Source organism: Oreochromis niloticus, unplaced genomic scaffold, assembly GCF_001858045.2.
Source record: "Oreochromis niloticus isolate F11D_XX unplaced genomic scaffold, O_niloticus_UMD_NMBU tig00002461_pilon, whole genome shotgun sequence".
Taxonomy (NCBI): domain Eukaryota; kingdom Metazoa; phylum Chordata; class Actinopteri; order Cichliformes; family Cichlidae; genus Oreochromis; species Oreochromis niloticus.
In genome coordinates this window covers 71,910-90,148 of record NW_020327642.1, presented here as the reverse complement: position 1 = coordinate 90,148, position 18,239 = coordinate 71,910, and the positions used below count along the sequence as shown (strand labels likewise).

The following is an 18,239-nucleotide window of genomic DNA, read 5'->3' as shown; positions in this document are numbered from 1 at the left end:
AAGATGCAACCTACAACACTTGATTCAAATAACTAATATACATTCAATTTTCTATCAAACTCAGTTTTCAACCCGAATGCTTTCTCATTCTTAACTTTTTAGCTGGCTTCATTTAAATACTCATTGTGGCAATTTGGGAAGGAAATTCAGAATAATCAGACTCACAAACCAGCAGAGTTTAATGTTTAATTTTTTTTATTTTTTTTTATTTATTCGGGGGAGGGGGCGGAGGCAGTCCCGGCAGGAGCAGATCCGTTTTAGATGGGCCGTCATGCTGCGAAGAATTGCCGTTATTCCCTCCAAAATGACCACCATTTCGTGGGCTCCATGGGAGCTTACTATAAAAGTGAGCAAACAGAAGAGGGGCGGGGGGGGAGGAAAAAACAAAAAAAAAAACAAAAAAAAAAACAGCATTGCACGAGTGGAAGTAAGCATCAGTCACTTTCAAACAAAACCCTATAAATACTGACCCCTTCCTCTTTCAAAGGAGTCTCAAAACTTACTGTGAGACATTCCCATTACATTTGGCCCACATTCCCTGTCAAAATCACCTCCAATCCCACAGTCCATCTCTGACAATGCAAGAGATGAAACCAGACATCCAGCTAAATGTAAAACTGTTCTGGAGTGCTGAGTAGGTTCTCAAAATGCCCTTACCATTCATTCTGCCCATCCTTGAAGACATTAACACAGAGGGCACAATGTGAAATCTTTAAACATATAGAAAAAAAACAAAACTTATATCCTTTGATTACCAAACTTTTAAAATAAATCCCATTAAATAGTGTTTCTCTTTGAATAATCTTTGTGATGGAGCACAAAACTGCTGCTACAGTTTCACATTGTTGTTGAAAAGTATTAACAATCATGTTTCGTGAACTTGGAAGGAATCAGTTTTTTTTTTTTTGTGAAAGACTAATGAAATGCATCAATTTGTTTAGTTTTAAGAATCTGCAGTTAGGTACCTCCAGTACAAGAAAAAAGAAAAAACATCATTTTAAACTCTCCAAACCTTCAATGTTCACTTTGTTCTAGAACAAAGCTAGAGTGTATACTCACGGGGAAGAGCAGCTGCCCTACCTGGTGGAGGCACACTAGAGCGAGATTCCTCATCCTGTAAAAATAAAAGTCATTCTAACCATACTCATCATCATATCATGCAGCGCTAATGTACAGTAAAGGCTAAGCATCATATCAGTTTGACCTGCACTGTTCAGCTGTCTATAGAACATTGCTTTAAAATCATTAAGGAGAACACATGCACAGATATCTTGAAACCAAGTCACTGTAATAGCATGTTTGACAGTTTCTCCCCTCTGTGACCTCCATCCTTTACTTTTAGGGGTTGACCACTGACTTGACATGTGATCATTTATCACTGAGTGACATATCAAAATAAACAATCTTATGCAGGTCAAAGTTCATCACTGTCAGTTGGCAGTAGAGCATTGGTCACATCTCTGTACTTCGAAAGTAATGGGGCAGTCTCTCTCCCCCCCCCGCCAAACGCAGATAATCCCCAATGACAGAGGATTCCCAACTACTAAGATATTAGTTTTCCAGCAGTTCTATGGAAGGAGCTTTATTTATCAACCATCTAGCAGCTTTGTTACAACCTTTCACAGACTACATCATAAGGAGCACATCACACACTCCACCAGGTTTCTGTATCTGAACAATTCCCAGCATAGTAAATAAGGAAACCAAAGCTCAGCTTATTCCCATGGTTAATTTGTGTGTACTTGCATGTACCCTGGATTTGCCTCAGGTGACCATCAAGAGGTCACCTCACCCACTACAAATCAGATTCCAGAGACAATGACACACCAAGGAGAGAGAAGCCGAGAGAACATCGGGGGTTTAGAGCAGAAACAAGAGGGTGTCCAGTGACAGCCAGTCCTGAGCCCTCATTCAGCGCAATCTGGTACAGGTCTACAAAAAGCAAGCTTGGGCTTTATTTTTGTTTGTATTTAAATATATCATGACTAGAAATTTCTTAGCCTGTCCTTGTTAGAATTCTCCTGAAACACCAAACGCAGTAGATTCAGGACAACAACAGTTGAACTGGCCAACAGCCTTTTAAGTTTGAGGACCCACAACATTATTCCATTCATGATCACAAGCCATTGGATTGTCAAGTTGGTGGACTTGCTTTACTAAACTAAGGTTAAGTATGAAAAGTGACAAAAAACAATAACATAAACCTATGAGCATGAATCTGAACAGAAAACAAGAAGTAAACCTGGAGAAAGGTGAAACAAGACTAAGACTGAAGAGTCGAAAATAGAGGACTAAAACACACAGAAGGTCCAAGTTGTCCAAGTCAGTCCAAGTAAAACAAAACAGACTGAACATGGAAACTAGACTTTCAAAATAAAAACAGGAGATAACAGAGAAAACATAACACAAGCCTGACAACATGAACACAACACAGACATGAAACGCATAACCAAGGAGACATGGATATAACAAAAACCAGAATAAAACTCATTGAAAAGCACCATATCAGGGGGTCGATCCGAAGCATCCGGAACAACTGCACCCTCCTCAGAGTGTGCCCAAATGCAGTGACTCATTTACACAAACTCCTAACAGAAAGAAAGGCAGTAGCCCCTGTACAGAAAAAAACCCCAAAATATTTAATTTAAATAAAAAAAAAAAAAAAATGTGGAAACAAAAACTGGATTCTTTTTTCCACTATACCAGTGTTTACAGGCCTTTCCAGTGTTCCTGTCTGACACACTCAACCAAACAACAAATGCAAAATTAAAAAGTTAAATCAAAATCCATCTTCCAGGGAATATTTAAAAAAAAAACAAAACAGAAAAAACAACACACACACCACACAATGAAACCACTACAACAATCTGATATCATTTTGTCTTTTGTGCAATTTGGCACATCGCAAATAAACAAACAAACCCACCCACAAAGTAGCTATACTAATACCAAAACAAACAAAGAAAAATATTCCCTCTAAACAAAACACACACACACACGAATCCCCTGGGCCTGTTGTCATTTATTGGACTGATTGTCAGTTGTACATTTACATATCGCCCAACCTTGTCCACAACTTTTGTTCCAGCATGGTCTCAAACAACACTGTACAACCCCTCAAAGCTGCAGTGGTCAAACAAAATGACCCTGCATCCTGATTTCATAAGGTCAAAAATATGACAGGAGTCAACCCCTAAGCCTGATACCTGACCTTTCCTCAGGGCTTTGAGGGCCTGCCATTTAACATCATACGGATGTTACCCAATTTCCTTCGGGGCCAACCTTTGGGATCAATAAAGTTTATAAATTGAATTGAATTAAAATGTTACTTACAGAAATGCGAGCTCTTTTTTTCACGTGGCGACCACCACGTCTCTTCCGCAGCCTCTTCTTCCTGCGGGGAAAGTTCACAAAGCTTTCTAAGCATGCTTTAACAAGCTTTTAGAAGACTTTGAAAACTTTATTGCACTGCCCTGTCCATTGCATCTTCCATTTTTCTTTGTTACGATTATATATCATGTCATGTCATTTTTGAGCAGCAAACTCAGAAAGCCCATGGGGCCTTAACAAGTTTTCACTAGCAGCCTGCTATCTGCAATGCAGCCGCATGGCTAGGCCTCTCCTTGGATGAAGTGGGCCCGTGCTTCATCAAACTGCTTTAAGTAATGTCAAAAAGGCAAACGATGACTGAACAGAAAGTGAAATATGTCCACTTTCTCTTGCAACAAAGCAATACTACATGTACTTCTAATCCTAACATACACACAGTAATGTATAACACAGGGTTGCATTCAGTAAATAGACAGGCCGCAAATGCACATTCATCATGGAACCTTAATGAATGGACTTACACCTGCTGTTCCTCCTGGGACGGGCCCCCTCGGACGGCTCCTCCTTGTACGGGCCCCCCTCGGACGGCTCCTCCTTGTATCGGACCCACTGGGATGACTCCTGCTGCTGGCCTGCTTCCTCCTCCTTGATTGACATTTTGCAATCACAGGCCACATCCTTCAGAGGCCAAATTTGAAGGCCGGGCTGGCCCTTGTCCTTCTTCATCTATCTTCTTTTGGCAGTTGGCAAACAACTTGCATTACCGCCACCTTCTGGACTGGAGTGTGGATCTGAACAGCTTTTATGCCTTTACACTAATATAAATGCCTGTTGCTCTTAAAAACCTAAATATTGCCATCTTAATCAGCCATATGTTTGTAGCTGTTTATTTCCCTTCCTGCTCCAATAACAACATCAGGAGTGAGGCACTAAATGAACTGTTTCAGCATGTCAGTGAGCAGCAGACGGCCCACCTAGATGCTTCTCTCGTCCTAGCGGGTGATTTCAATAATGCAGGACAACAACAAAGACTGTGCTTTCCAAACTGCACAAAGGCATTAAATTTCCCACACAGGGAAACAACATTTTGGACAATGTTTTCACCACCCAGAGAGGAGATTACAAAACATCTAGCCAAGTGGTGCAGCAACAACAACCTGTCCCTGAATGTGGAGAAGAGTAAGGAGCTCATAACAGACTTCAGGAGAACTCACACCCTTCACGCCCCACTAACCATCAGTAGTGCTGCTGTGGAGAGGGTAAAGCAGCACCAAGTTCCAGATTGTATGATTGAATGGACAGGAGCCTCTTAACATCCAGCTCACAGCCACTTAACTCTCCTTGTCTCCTCTACATCCAACAAAGACTTAGCTGTTTGTACTTCTGAGCATGTGTGTGAAAATCCTGAGCTGTAGTCTTTTTTTGTAACGTGTGAGCCATTTGTAATTAAGATATGTTGTTGTTGTTTGAGCTAAGAGCACTTATGTAAATATTTGTTGTAAGTGTTCCTTGTAATTTCTTATTCACTGTATATATTGAGCACTGCAACAGTTCAGTAGGAGTGAGAAGCCCTTTTTGTTTTTTGGATAGGAGCTTAGGTTAGAAAATTGTCTTTTTTTTTGCTTTGACTTCCTGATAGGGAACATTAGAAACCTTTTTGCATTTTGTTTTGGGATTGGTCACATCCGAAGAGAATAAACTCCTGATTAGCCTCTTTAATTGCTTTGTTGCTGGCCTTTCTTGGGAGTGGTTGGAGTGGGGAGACAGGATTACTCTTACATAACATTGTCCAGACATGCCTTGTAAGGAGAGAAGGAAACAGTGACATAAGGAGCTGTGTGAGGCAGTGGATCCCTCAGTAGCTGGATTACAAAGAGCACACCTGTACCAGTTGTTGTATTGCGGAGGTATTCAAGTATAAAAACTCTAATAAACACAATGTTTTGCTTCTATAACATTTTTATATCATTAATTTATTATGGATTAGCCGCATTAGCAGTTTTTAAGTGTGGATAATTAAATAACACATCAATACAACAGCAAACTGTGCCTTGTTCTCAGATGGACAGCAAGTGGAGAGTGATAGATGAAATGAGGAGATGGAGAGAAGAAGAGAGGCAAAGAGTGAGTCACAGGCAGTGAATCACTCTTTGCCTAGCTTATTTCTCACAGTTCAGGCAGTTCAGGTTCAGGCTCCATTCCCTGTGCTCATTGCAGTTGTGTACAGACCTCCTGACTACAGTTTTACAAAACCTGGTAAGTCTTTTAGATTCACTTGAAATAATGGACTGTCACCCAATAATTGTGTGTGGAGATTTTAATGAGAACCAGTTACAGAGTGGAAGAAAACAGATTCTGGAGCAGTTTCAGTCGAGAGGGTATTCACAGCTGATCACTTCTGCCACTACACACAAGAACACCCTGCTTGACCTCATTTTTATTTCTCAAGATTTTTCATTTATAATGAATGGCTTCCCAAAAATTGGCTTCCCTGCTCTGTCTCTAAGAAGACCATTACACATAAGCTACCTTAATATTTATCAAACCTTTCTTTTTGGAATTTGCCAAATTATGACTAATCTTCACGCAGAGCAGGGAAGATCTGCTGTCTGTTATGCACCTCAGATCTGAAATATGCTGCAACAAAGTATTAAACTGACATCATTTATTTTTTATTCTCATGTTTTAGATTACTAATTCTACTATTTTAAAATGCATTTGTCATGATTTTTAACTGTCATCTCTTTTTGTTGATACTTGATTTTACTGTGTATGTATCTCGACACTGTAAAAAGTGAGAGCTTCTCCTCGAAGGGCTTTCCAAATATTTAATAGTAAATAAATAAATCCCTGATAAATTCAGATATTTATTATGGGTCATATGAATAAATACAGACAATCATGTTTTCTTGATTATAGTAGATTTTATAGAATCAAACGTTTTTGGGTCAATTAGACTTTGTTGATCATGTTTACAGGTAAAAAATGTCAAAAGTTTTAAAGTATGTTAACTATTACTAATTTTACTAGTATTTAAGCTACCACAGATTTCGATAGTAATACATTTAGTGGAGAAAAACATTTTTACAGCTAACAGATTGTGTATAAAAACTGATTTAGGTGTAAATGTAAAGTTTCTGCATCCATTTTCTGACTTGGCCTTTATCTGGGTGGGTTTGGGTGGATAAAGGCCAAGTTAGAATTCTCTGAGCAGCTTGAAACAGCTGCTAATAAACAAAAGACATCAGAAAGTGTGGGCTTTAGGTGTAGCCCATACTTTCTGATAAACTAATTAGATTTAGTAACTGACACCCCATACCAGCATTACATAAACACTTGGGGCTTATCTGGGTGGGCGGTGTTAAAAGCACTTTATGTTTTGTAGATGTATTTTCTTCAGACAGGGCACACGCTCCTTTGTGGGAAAACCTTCAAACTTCACCATCTCCAGCTGAAACACCATCTTAACACCATCTTCATGAACTGCTGATCCAAACCTGATCCATCAGTGCTGGACTGCACAGATAATTACATGCCACAAAGAGACTGCCGTTTTATGAACTACCATGTGTCTTTAGTGGAGAAGATAACACACCCATCATCTGACCTCCTGCTTAATTTGGAGACCATCACCATGCTGCCACACTCCAAACCTCTGAAATCATCAATGATGAGTGTAATGCAGACCAGGGGTTCATTACCTGGTTGGTGTGGTTAGTGATTAATTGTTGGATTGGGTATTTAAAATACTGTAATAAATAAAAAACACTTTAGTTCTTATGGAGTCTTTATTAGGTTTATTTGACATATGATTAAATTGACAGCTTGTGAAGGTGAAGAGACAGGGGGACTGGCCATCCTACCTGTGTCAGAGAAGAGCCAAAGTTAGAGCTGCTTACAGTTAATCATTTGACAATAACCTAAATCTATGTGAAATGAGAACTTATAAAGGTACTCACCTGTCCGGGTTGCTTCTTGCAGGATGTGGAGCAAAAGAGTGAAAGTGGCTCAATCACCTGTTTAAGAGCTCTTGGAGCAGACCAGTGTGCCAGGTTAGGGAGTATGGTTAGAGGGTTTTAATTTATATAGTAATCAGTGTAGCTTATGTTATTGGTTTGTTTATAGTATGTGTTGGAAATATGTATATGTTTGTGATGTGCTTTAATGTTATTGTATGTTTGTTTGTGTGGAGGGTTATGTTTTCATTTTGATTAGTTAACCCACATACTTGGACTATTCCGGATGCTCACCTAGAGTATAAAAGGAAGCCATTTTGTTTAGTTGTGGTTAGTGTTTTGTGCTGTTATCATCCTTCTTTAATAAAGTGCCAATCCATGGATGTCTTTTACTCCAGTCTCGCGTCATATTATTGGACAGAACCTATGACCGCCAGCCAAAACTGACATTTATATTTATTCATCTGGGAGAAAAATCTGAGGGACATTAAAATGTGTTTTTCAACAGAGACAAGAACATAAATATAACAGAACAGGTAAATGAACATATTTCAAGTAAACAGCTGGACTGATCAGGTCCAAACACAGAGTGATCAACAAACAGCTGTCATATCTTTATATATAAGCTCTTTATAAATCCTGTTCACTGCAGTCTGTTTACTAATAATGTCAAACTGTTAGAAACACAGAAACATCAGAATCGTCTTTGTTGACATAAACCTGTCTGGGATCCTTTGTTGTTCTTTTGATGCAGAGTTACATTATAAATATAAAGAGTTATTTCAGAGTCTCATCAGTTTTCCTGCATGTCTTTATTGAACACATCAGCAGGGCTGAAGCTCTCATGTTAAACACACACTGATCTATGGACACGTTCATGTGTTTCTAACAGCATCATAACCAGGCTGTTATCAGCTGCACTAACATGATGTCACACACACTGAATGTAACAGTGACAGTTTACATCATCACACAATCAGCTGTGATTGTTTCACTGTCATCAAACTAGTCAACAGGAAGTAGAATCAATAGAAACCAATCATTGACTGACAGCATGTCTGATTGAAATAAGTGCAGATTATGTATGAAGTATAACTGCACACAGTAACTGTGTTACAATAAGGACTTAACAGCGCCCTCTGCTGGAGTGTTTCAGTACTGCGTTAACTAGAATACACCACCTCCTCCTCCTCCTCACACCACCTGCTACAGCTCTACTCTTCTATGACTACAGTCATCCACAGCACTGATGTGAGGTCACATGGTTCATATGTAAGGAGCACAGAGACGTCCTAGCAGCTGACCTCAGGTCAGTTTAATGACTGTGAGCAGCAGCTGTGTTCTTGTCACTGTGACAGGGAGACACTCTCAGACACAGCGCTCATGTCAGCTTGTTCTCATGCAGGAGGATCAGGAGCTCCATGTTTGTCTTTCTGTTTGAATCATGATGTGTTTGTGCCATCAGAGTCTGTCATGAGTACTCAGGGTTTCACAGCAGCTCTTCTGGATGCTGACGAGGACTCCAACCTCATGTTTCACCTCTCTGAGCTTCTGATGTCTGTGAACACTCGTGTTTCTTCTCTGGGCTCATCTGGACAAAAACACCTTTCTGTGTTTGGCTCCAGCCTCATTCTGACTGACAGGAAGTGTGTTATCCATCAGCTTCTTTGTTTCCTGCTGTGTTTCCTGTCTGTGGACAAACACGAGTGTTTCAGCTGAGGACTTGGTTCCTTCCACCTGTCCATACAGGACATCACGCTGTCTTTTCTCTTTAAATGCAGCTCCAGGTCCTTCCACGTGCTGTATTTGTGCAGTTTGTAGTGTGTCCTGGGAAACGTAGCACACATGGTGTTCTTCTGCTGTTTCCTCCTTTCACTGAGTGTGAAACACTGACGCTGTGCTGTTGTTCACAGAGCTGATTCTAGCTGCAGCTGGACTCTGTCATCTAACTGAATGTGTTGGTGCTGATCACGGGGCTCTGAGGGGGGAGCAGCAGGAGGACTCTGGATGCTGACGTCAGTGTATCTGTGGAAGCTCACACAGCGTCTCTGTCATTCAATATTGTGCTATATATTGTATCTATGCAAAGATGAACAGACTGTGTGTTCACTGGTCTCTGTGCTGCTGACTGCTTTGCTGCAGCTCTGATGTCATCATCACTCCCTCCTCCACCCTCAGCAGTCCCAGCATGCTGCTGTGGTGCACCCCACCCTCACTCTACACCTGAGCCATAGACCACACCCTCCACCTCAATATACACCACAGTTTTCTCTGCTATGGAAATGAGATCAGGAGGAAATCATTATTATTATTATTTAATAAATGCTCACATTAATGTGGGCTTATTTGTTTCATATTAGAAACATTAATCGAGTGTTTTTAGTATAAAATGGTGAAAGTCCCTCTTTTTGCTCCTCCCCTCACCTGTGGATGGACGGTGCTGTTACCGTGGTGACAGCTGTGATGTGTTTCAGTCCTGCCTGGTTATCACTGCAGGAATCTTTCACATTTATTACAGGTAATAACTCTGATTTTTCTGTGTATTATGAACTAAATGTATCCTGATACACACAGAGATGGATGAGCAGAGGTCACATGATGAAAGAAAAAACATGGAGTCTTTGATTTATTTAGATATTTATTGATGAATGCAAACAAACCCTGACACTGAACCAGGGGTGATTTTAGCTCATTTTGGGGGTGCTTCAGCACCCCCAAAATGAATCAAAGCACCCCCAAAGATTTCTTACTTTTTTTTGACAATATTTGCTGCTTGTGTGACACACTACTAAAAATATAAAAAGCATACAGTACTTAATTGAGATGGAACATTTTAACAACAAAAGTATAGATAACCGTACCCCCCTCCCAAAATTGTTTGTTCCAGCTTGCCTCCCTCCTTCTCTGGCTATAGTGGCTGACACCTGAGACGCAGCTGAGCGGAGGCATAAGTGCCTGTCTTAAAACAGGACATATTAGCTGCATTTAACCTTCAGCTGCTGGTTGCCACAATATATTCTTAGGCTGCTGTTCTAGGATAGATGTATATTTGAGAGTAGTACAGTGGGAACAAACAGGAAATTCCCTCCATTGTATATTGAAAATTAAGTTTTCCAATTTTACGTGAAGCGGACGCACCACAATAGGGGAAATATATTGTGCCTTTGTTTGTGTTTGTGGCTAAGAAAGTGTCATGTATGGATAACCCATAGCAGATTAAACAAAGACAAGGTAGATAGAGGGACAGAGGTGGTCATTAATAATCGCGGAGTCCAAGACTCTCATGTGCTAAGTGCACTTATTCCAGAGTCTGATGAATTATTTGTGGATGTCAGATGTGATTTTTGTTGTCTAATGTTGTATGTAATGGAATTCCTTGTTATCTGAAGAGCGGCTCAGGCACAGGAGCATATGAGAATGGACACAGTGTTGAAGATACTGAGCTGAGTGTTGTGTGCGTGTACATATGTGTGAGTGTGTGGGCTCACATTCAGCCACTGGCCCACATTATTCATGCTTCCCCACGGCAAATAACTGTGAAACCTATTGTGGATGCATATAGTTAGGTAGGAGTCAGACCATGTTTGTTTTTAGCTGAAAAACATTACACCCAGGTAACCTGCTGTGTTGAAAGCGTGTTTCCCGACTATGTTTGCTACCCTACAATCCGTCCTGCTCTGTAGTAAATTCAGCGATATTTGGCCGTCCTGTTGCTCACATTGAAATGTATACAGCCTATTTCAAATCTAAAAGTTAACATTATCCGTAGTCTGCTGTTGTTACCACTGTCCTGTTTGAAATGCAATGAGAGAAACTGGTTATTTTATCATACGTGCATATTGAACCCAAGGTACTAACTAGCTAACTGACTGATGCCCATTAACCTTACAACTCCTGTTGTGTGTGTGTGTGTGTGTGTGTGTGTGTGTGTGTGTGTGTGTGTTTGTGTACAGACAGACAGCCAGGTTCATAATGGATATGAGGAAGTTTTTTCAAAAAAAGGAGCCACATTCAGGTAAAAGTGTAAGAACAAATGATCCATCAATAAAGGATAATGATGGATCAGTGTTTCAATATTTATATCCTTTATTAGATGTACATGTGGTTTGGTTATTTGCCTTTTGGTTGAAAGTACACTGAGAGAGGACTTTTTTTTATTAGTGATCTTAATAATATTTTTTTTTAAATCTAATTGAATACAATCTATTTGTGTATGATTGTCAGTCCAAAGAGGGAGAGAGGAAAGAGGGGAACGTGAGGAGAAAGTACAAGATCAGGAAGAACCAGGTAAGAACAGGCAGGGAGTACTAACAGGCAAAACAGAAACTGTTAAACTGGCAAAGAAAAAAAACAACTAGTTTTACTCATACAATCTGGAAGTTGTGTTCTCCCTATATTAAAGCTGCTGTACAGAATCTGCAAAGCAAACTGGGTTGTCAGCCTGGCACTGCATTATCATATTGAGCTTCAGTCAGAGGAAGTCACGGTTGCCAAAAACTTTTTGAAGCTCAAGAGTGAGGCTGGTGCCATTCCAGATATGTTAACATTGTACAATCTTCTGGATAATCAGATCTTCCCCAAACTGAAAACTGTTATTCAGGTTGCCCTAACAAACCCAGTTAGCAGCTGTAGCTGTGAAAGGTCTTTTAGTGCTTGGAGTCAGCTGGCTGAGAAGGACCATGAGTCAAAGCAGACTCCAGCACCTGGCTGTGATGTCAGTTGAGAAAGAGATGCTTGAGAGACTTGACCACCAAAATGTGATGGACAGATTTACCAACCTCAAGGTGAGGCGACATAGGTTAAAAGAAAAGAAAAAATCTGCAGGGCCATAGTAGTATCTGCAGTAAGGATCTTTTCATACATTGTATACATTGTACCATAGGCCAAGGTGTCTCCATTTTTCTAATTTTTTAATAATATTTTGTACATTTCAAGGACTCTTCTATTTTTGGAGTGTATGTTTATGTATCTGTATTGTATTATACATACACATTAAAAGTGAATCTCTGTCCAAAAAATGCACTCAGTTTACTTTTTACTCACTATGTGCATCATTCATTATTCTCCCGCAGTAATTAGGGTTAGGATATGTATATTTTTAATTCCAATCCATTCTTCTTTGGCAGTAGTAGTATTTAGCAGCATTTAAATAACCTTTATCAGATTTGATGGTTTTGTTACAAACTTTTCAAAAAAGTGTTTTGCTTTTCTTTCACAAATGTGGGGATTAAATTGTGTTAAAATGTACAAAACAGTGATGTCATGTTTTGTGACGAGGACCCAGGCACAGAGAGACTTGATGAATTTAAGAATCTTATGATTTAATAAAGAAATTTGCAGACTTGCACAGAGAGGGTAAAATTATGATGACTGATAGCGGAGATGAAGACAACAGACGATGAGGACAGGGAGGAACAGGGGTTTAAATGCACCAAGGAGACAGTCAGAGAGAACTCGGGACAACTGGAGACATTTAAGGATGCAGGGACTAACAGAGACAGGGAAGAAGTCTCATCGTGACGAGTAAAGTTTACCTTGCCTGGATGGGCAGCTCTCTGGGTGCTCAGCACCCCCAAAGCTCTGATCCTAGAATCGCCCCTGACACTGAACCATCGTCAAGCTTTCACAGAACAAACCTGATCACATGACCTGCTGACCCAAACAGTGAAAAGCTCCATGGCAACAACAACAAACAGCCTCACATATGTTAACAGAGGCTGTTAGAAGCACAGAGTCTTTACAGTCTTTCTCCTGTTTGTACACAGATCTCTGCACATCTTCATCACAGTTACTCACAGACGTGCAGAGTGTGTGGATATCAAAGCTAAGTTTCCACCATGTTTGTAGTCTGTACTGGGACTCATGGAGCATCTCTCTATGAGCACTCAGTGCTTTAAACAGTGAGTCCCAGTTTAACCAGCAGCCTTCACACCACACATCACACAGACATGGAAACTTCAAACCCTCAGACTGAAGATACTGGCTGCATGCCAAATATCCTTGGGCAAGATACTAACCCCATGTTTGCCTACTGGTAGTGGTCAGAGGGCCCGGTGGCGCCAGTGTCCGGCAGCCTCGCCTCTGTCAGTGCGCCCCAGGGCAGCTGTGGCTACAATGTAGCTTGCCATTGCCAGTGTGTGAATGGGTGAATGACTGAATGTAGTGTAAAGCGCTTTGGGGTCCTTAGGGACTGAGTAAAGCGCTATACAAATGCAGGCCATTTACCATTTGTGTTGTATTGTGTATTGTAACTGTCATGTCAATAAAAAGGCTACGAGGACAGCTACTCATTTGGGTTTGGAGTCAGGTGAGGAGCGTGAGCTCCAAGAGCTGGTTCTGACCCAAACTTCCCTCGTTAGTGAGTTAAAAAGCCGGTTGAAGATGTTCTGTCTTGTTTTCCGCTCTTCATGAGGAATAAGTCTCTAAACTAGCGGGGCATGTGGAAACACAGACCCAACACATACAGTAATAAATATCACAAACGATAAGTACCATAATATAAATAAACAACACTATAGATACTATAACATGATTTATGTCTTTTAGTTTATTAAAAAGTGAAGCGCCACACAGCTATCATAGCCCTTCCCTATCCAGATGTACATAAGCATGATTACACAGTTACCCACCCTAGGGGTGGGTTTTGATTATCGATTAAAATCGATTCTAGCTTGGATAACGTGATATCAATTCATTAAAATCCTGAATCGACTTTTTTAATATAAATTTATTTTGCCCGAAACGCCAGAATCTCAGGTTAAACCTCACAAAATTTCAACAACCACCAAACAGCTAAAACAGTAAATGAGAGCAGGTACACGGATTCTGCAAAAAGACGTAAACACAAAGCGCGGAGCCGCCGACGGATCAGAATCAAGTAGATGTCGCCTTTCTCACCCGACTGCACGGATACGGCCGGGGCTGAAAGCCGACAGCTCGCTGATTCTAATGTTTCGGCAGGTCTGCGCTTTGTATTTACGTCCTTTTTGCGCTGATTCTGAAGCTGCAGGTTTGATCTCTCTCCAAACAATATTGACTGAACCAGCTGCAAAAGAAGATCCAAACTACGCTTCACATAAACATCGTCATGAATTCCCTCTGACTTTTGCTGTTTTGCTTCCACCACGATAAAATCACACTTCATGCACAGCTCTCTCTCTCTCTCTCTCTCTCTCTCTCAGTACACTTCAAGAACAGTTTCCCGTCTAAAAATCTGTTTTCTTCATTATTCGCTTGTGCACAAGTCTACCTTTGTTTACAGCGCTGTCGGCCTGTTTTTTTCCTTTTACTTACTTTCGAAAAGAAAACCTCATTTCTGCTGTTCAATAGGCTACTGAACAAATTCAAACTTTTTAAAATTATTGCAAAACGCTCAGCTGTGTCTCTAATCAAACCTCTGTAACTTTGCTATGCTTCACTTCAGCAGCATCATGTAATGTTCATATGTTGATTAATGGTTTTCTTTCGTTTTTGATCTACTGAAGAATATTTATATAACATCGTTTTTGTGTTTTATCCTCAGCTACTTTGACACAAAGGCATCTGCTGTGATGCTTACACCTTTGATAAAGTCTCGCAAGTGTCAGCTTCCTTTTTATAGATATAAAAATATGGAAATGTACTGATGCATGATCTGAATTATAATATTTCTGACTGTCTGAGGCAAAATTTCCCCGTATCAAATCGAATCGTGAATCGAATCGATTCGGGACCTTATGAATCGGAATTGTTTCTAGAAATCAGTGGCAAAACCCAGCCCTAACAGTTACACAATAATACCAAAACTCTGTCCTGATAGTTTCCACTTTGTCTTTTGTATCAGACATAGTGAGACAATATTTGGGATAAATAACCATGAAAACAATGTATTTATTCAGTTTAGAGGTTTACACATCACATCATTATAATCACAGAGCCTGTTTCACTAGAATCGTCCACTTGATGGCGCAGAAGAGCAAATGAATCATCACAATGCTTCGAACCATGAGTCGACCAGTTGGATGGAAAGCTTCAGTTAATCATGAGGCTTCATCTCCCCAGATAGCAAGGAAACATTGAAACAATGTTGACTCAATATCAGGCGATGTCATTGAATCAACGTTGAGGTGTGACGTTGACCTAACGTCACTCTTGCACCCTTTTTTAATGTTGAAACAACGTTAGGTTTTGATGTTGAATCAATGTTGAAACCTGACATTGATTCGACGTTGTATTTTCTAATACTGTTGACATTGAAACAATGTCAGATTCTGACATTGAAACACTGTTGAGCTATGGTGTTGATTTTCCACCTCGTTCGCACAGTTGCTTTTTATTAAAAATGTCTCACAATGTATCATGTCAATATTAATATCCTAAAATAAGAAAGCATTGCATGTGATGTAACAGAGAAAAAAAACTAAACAAAAAAAGGTCAATAGACATGTTTCGTTTGCTAAATACTTTATTAAAAGACAGTTTCCTATTTACATTTATATGTTTCACATGAGTTTGTAATTTTTACTCCGGGATGAGGATGGATGATGTGCGTCCTGCGCCACCCATACGATCTGGAGCCATCGGAGCCATTTCTGGACTGCTTGTGCACAGACAAACTCGGACATAGAGTTTGCCCCTAACTGCTGTGTCAGGCCATCTAGGACAAAAATACACACACACAAACAAAAAAAGTGAATTAGAGCACATGAATAAGCTCTTGTTAACGGTCTTCAGCGGGGAGAAAGTATGTAAACTCCTAGGCTGATAAACATGAAAGTCACCAGGCGGAAATCAGCAAACTGCCGCATTTGATTCCCAAAGAGCTATGAGCGGAAAAAGTGATAAGTCTTAGCATAGTGTGCCGTGTCTCCTTTAAAACAAAATAAACATGGGGTCCTCGGGCTGTACAAACTACAACCCGAGGACTAAACAAGCTGAAGACCAAATACTCCATCTCCAGATTAACCGGACATGAAAGTCTTGTTATTAAGAAAGACAAAGTAATATAGCAAAAACCGGACATAGGAAATGTGAAACACACCCAGGAGATCAATTGATCCCTTTATTGTTCACTTTAGGCTCATAAAACTACAATAAACGGTAAAACTTACCAAATATGCATCTGCACAGCGCTGTCTCTTTAAATGCCCTCTTTTGCTTTGTCTGGTCCTTGGTTTTTTTCCCTGCCCAGTTGAGTACCGAGGCCAGCTCGTTTGTAATGGCATAAGCCATTACACGGCGGACTCCAGTGTGGTCCCTCCAATCAAGGCAAAGCGGCTCACCTATAGACACATTTTAAGAGATGGAATTAGCGTGTCTCATGTCTTAAATGTGTATGCAAGTGCGTGTGTGTTCAATCAACATGCCGTCGTTATGTATTTAAATCACATCTGACAGCTATTACACTTTATAGTTACAAAATGTACATAACCTTTATATACTCACCATTGCCTTATTTGCCTCTTGTGATTGAAGAGCTGCCTCTGCATTGTTTAGCTCCTCAATCTTGTGCAAGGGCAAATCCAGAAGCAGTACCCCAGCATCTACCGATTCATTGCAGCAGGGATGGCGGAGTTCGTTAACTGCTCTGGTCAGGTCTGACAGCATCGATAATATCTTTTGTGAGGTCGCATCTGTTTCAAAGAACAATTCTAGAAAGATTAATGGCTTAAGCAGTGAGAGGCGAAAAACTAATATATCCATAAGTGACGGTGTAACATTTTGTATAAGGGTCCGTTCACACCGAACGCGATAGGCGCGGGCGAAAACGCCCCAAACGCCCCTAATTTGACGCGTGCACATTCGCACCTCAACGCGTGACAAAGAAAAATCCATCGCGCCTCAAAATTGCATCTTTCCACGCGCGTGGACCGGAAATGTGGGAGGAAGTTGTGCCAGATGTGTTGTGCTGCAGATGTCCTCTGAATAAACACATTATCTTGTTAGCGGAAAGGTATTTGTACATCAGTGGGAAAATAGCGGGACAGTAGGCAGGCTTGCTAGCTTTTGCACGGTTTCATCGGGTCAGTCTGAAAATTAAAAAGCAGAATGAATGAACTTACCAGGTTGCCCAATCTCCTCACTAATGTGCCTCCAAGCTAGGTCCTTTTTATTCCTGTCTCGGTAGAAGTAGCAGCTAGCATCATTTAGCTCTGGCTGATTAGCCACGGCACTGATGAGCTTTTCCTCCATGCTGAATGACGAATGAAGGGCTTTGGCTGGATCTGCCCCTTTGACCTAGTTATAGCCATGTCACCAGGCTCCTGATTGGTTGTTGCGGCACAATTTGAAGCCGGAGTTCAGATTTTCCAACTCGAGCGTTTGGCGCGATACACGCGTGTGCACAAAATGCAACACAAAATCTGACACGCGTGGTTTTCTTCGCGAGTCAAACGCTCCAGATGCCCTGCTGTGACGTGCGTTTCACACGTTTTGGCGTTTTCGCGACGCAAATATGCTTCCGCATTTTCGCCGGACGCGCAATTGCGTGTCATCACGCTCTTTCCATTGACTTTACATGTGAACCTGACGCTCTGGCCGCCTCTATCGCATTCGGTGTGAATGCACCGTAAGTTGTTCTAACTGCTAAAAGTGTTTGCTAGTTTTTTTCGACATCAGACTCTGCATGCTGGGGAGATCGCAAAGCTGTGTCGTTTTGTGTGTTCTGCCGGAGTGGCGAAAGGTGCCGGAAGCTGGGCGGGGCATTATGATGCCCGCTGTCAGTGGGCTGGGGGGAAGACTGTGGAGTGGTGAGGGCTGTTTAGAAAAAGTTAATTTTTTTAAGTGGATGGTAGTTACCAAATCAGATCTGAAAAAAGGAGGAAAAATAGTGCCCAATGTCAATAAAGAGGGAAAACTAGATACAAAGACGGCTCATAGAAGATTAACCGAGTCCTATGTGTGAAGGGACAGTAACTGCGTGTGTATATGTAAGCATTTAAGCACTGAAGATAATAAAATTAACAGCATTTTGTC

The 18,239-nt window shown here is 40.8% G+C and overlaps 1 long non-coding RNA gene across 1 annotated transcript; it reads right to left on the bottom strand.

Annotated features, from left to right (window-relative positions):
- Positions 1–177: 177 nt before the first annotated feature.
- On the bottom strand, positions 178–3,996 carry LOC112845024 (uncharacterized). Its single transcript, XR_003217800.1, has 4 exons — positions 3,852–3,996; positions 3,334–3,394; positions 1,060–1,114; positions 178–338 (listed from the first exon to the last, which is right to left on the bottom strand). It is a non-coding gene; the product is annotated as an uncharacterized LOC112845024 (long non-coding RNA).
- Positions 3,997–18,239: the final 14,243 nt, after the last annotated feature.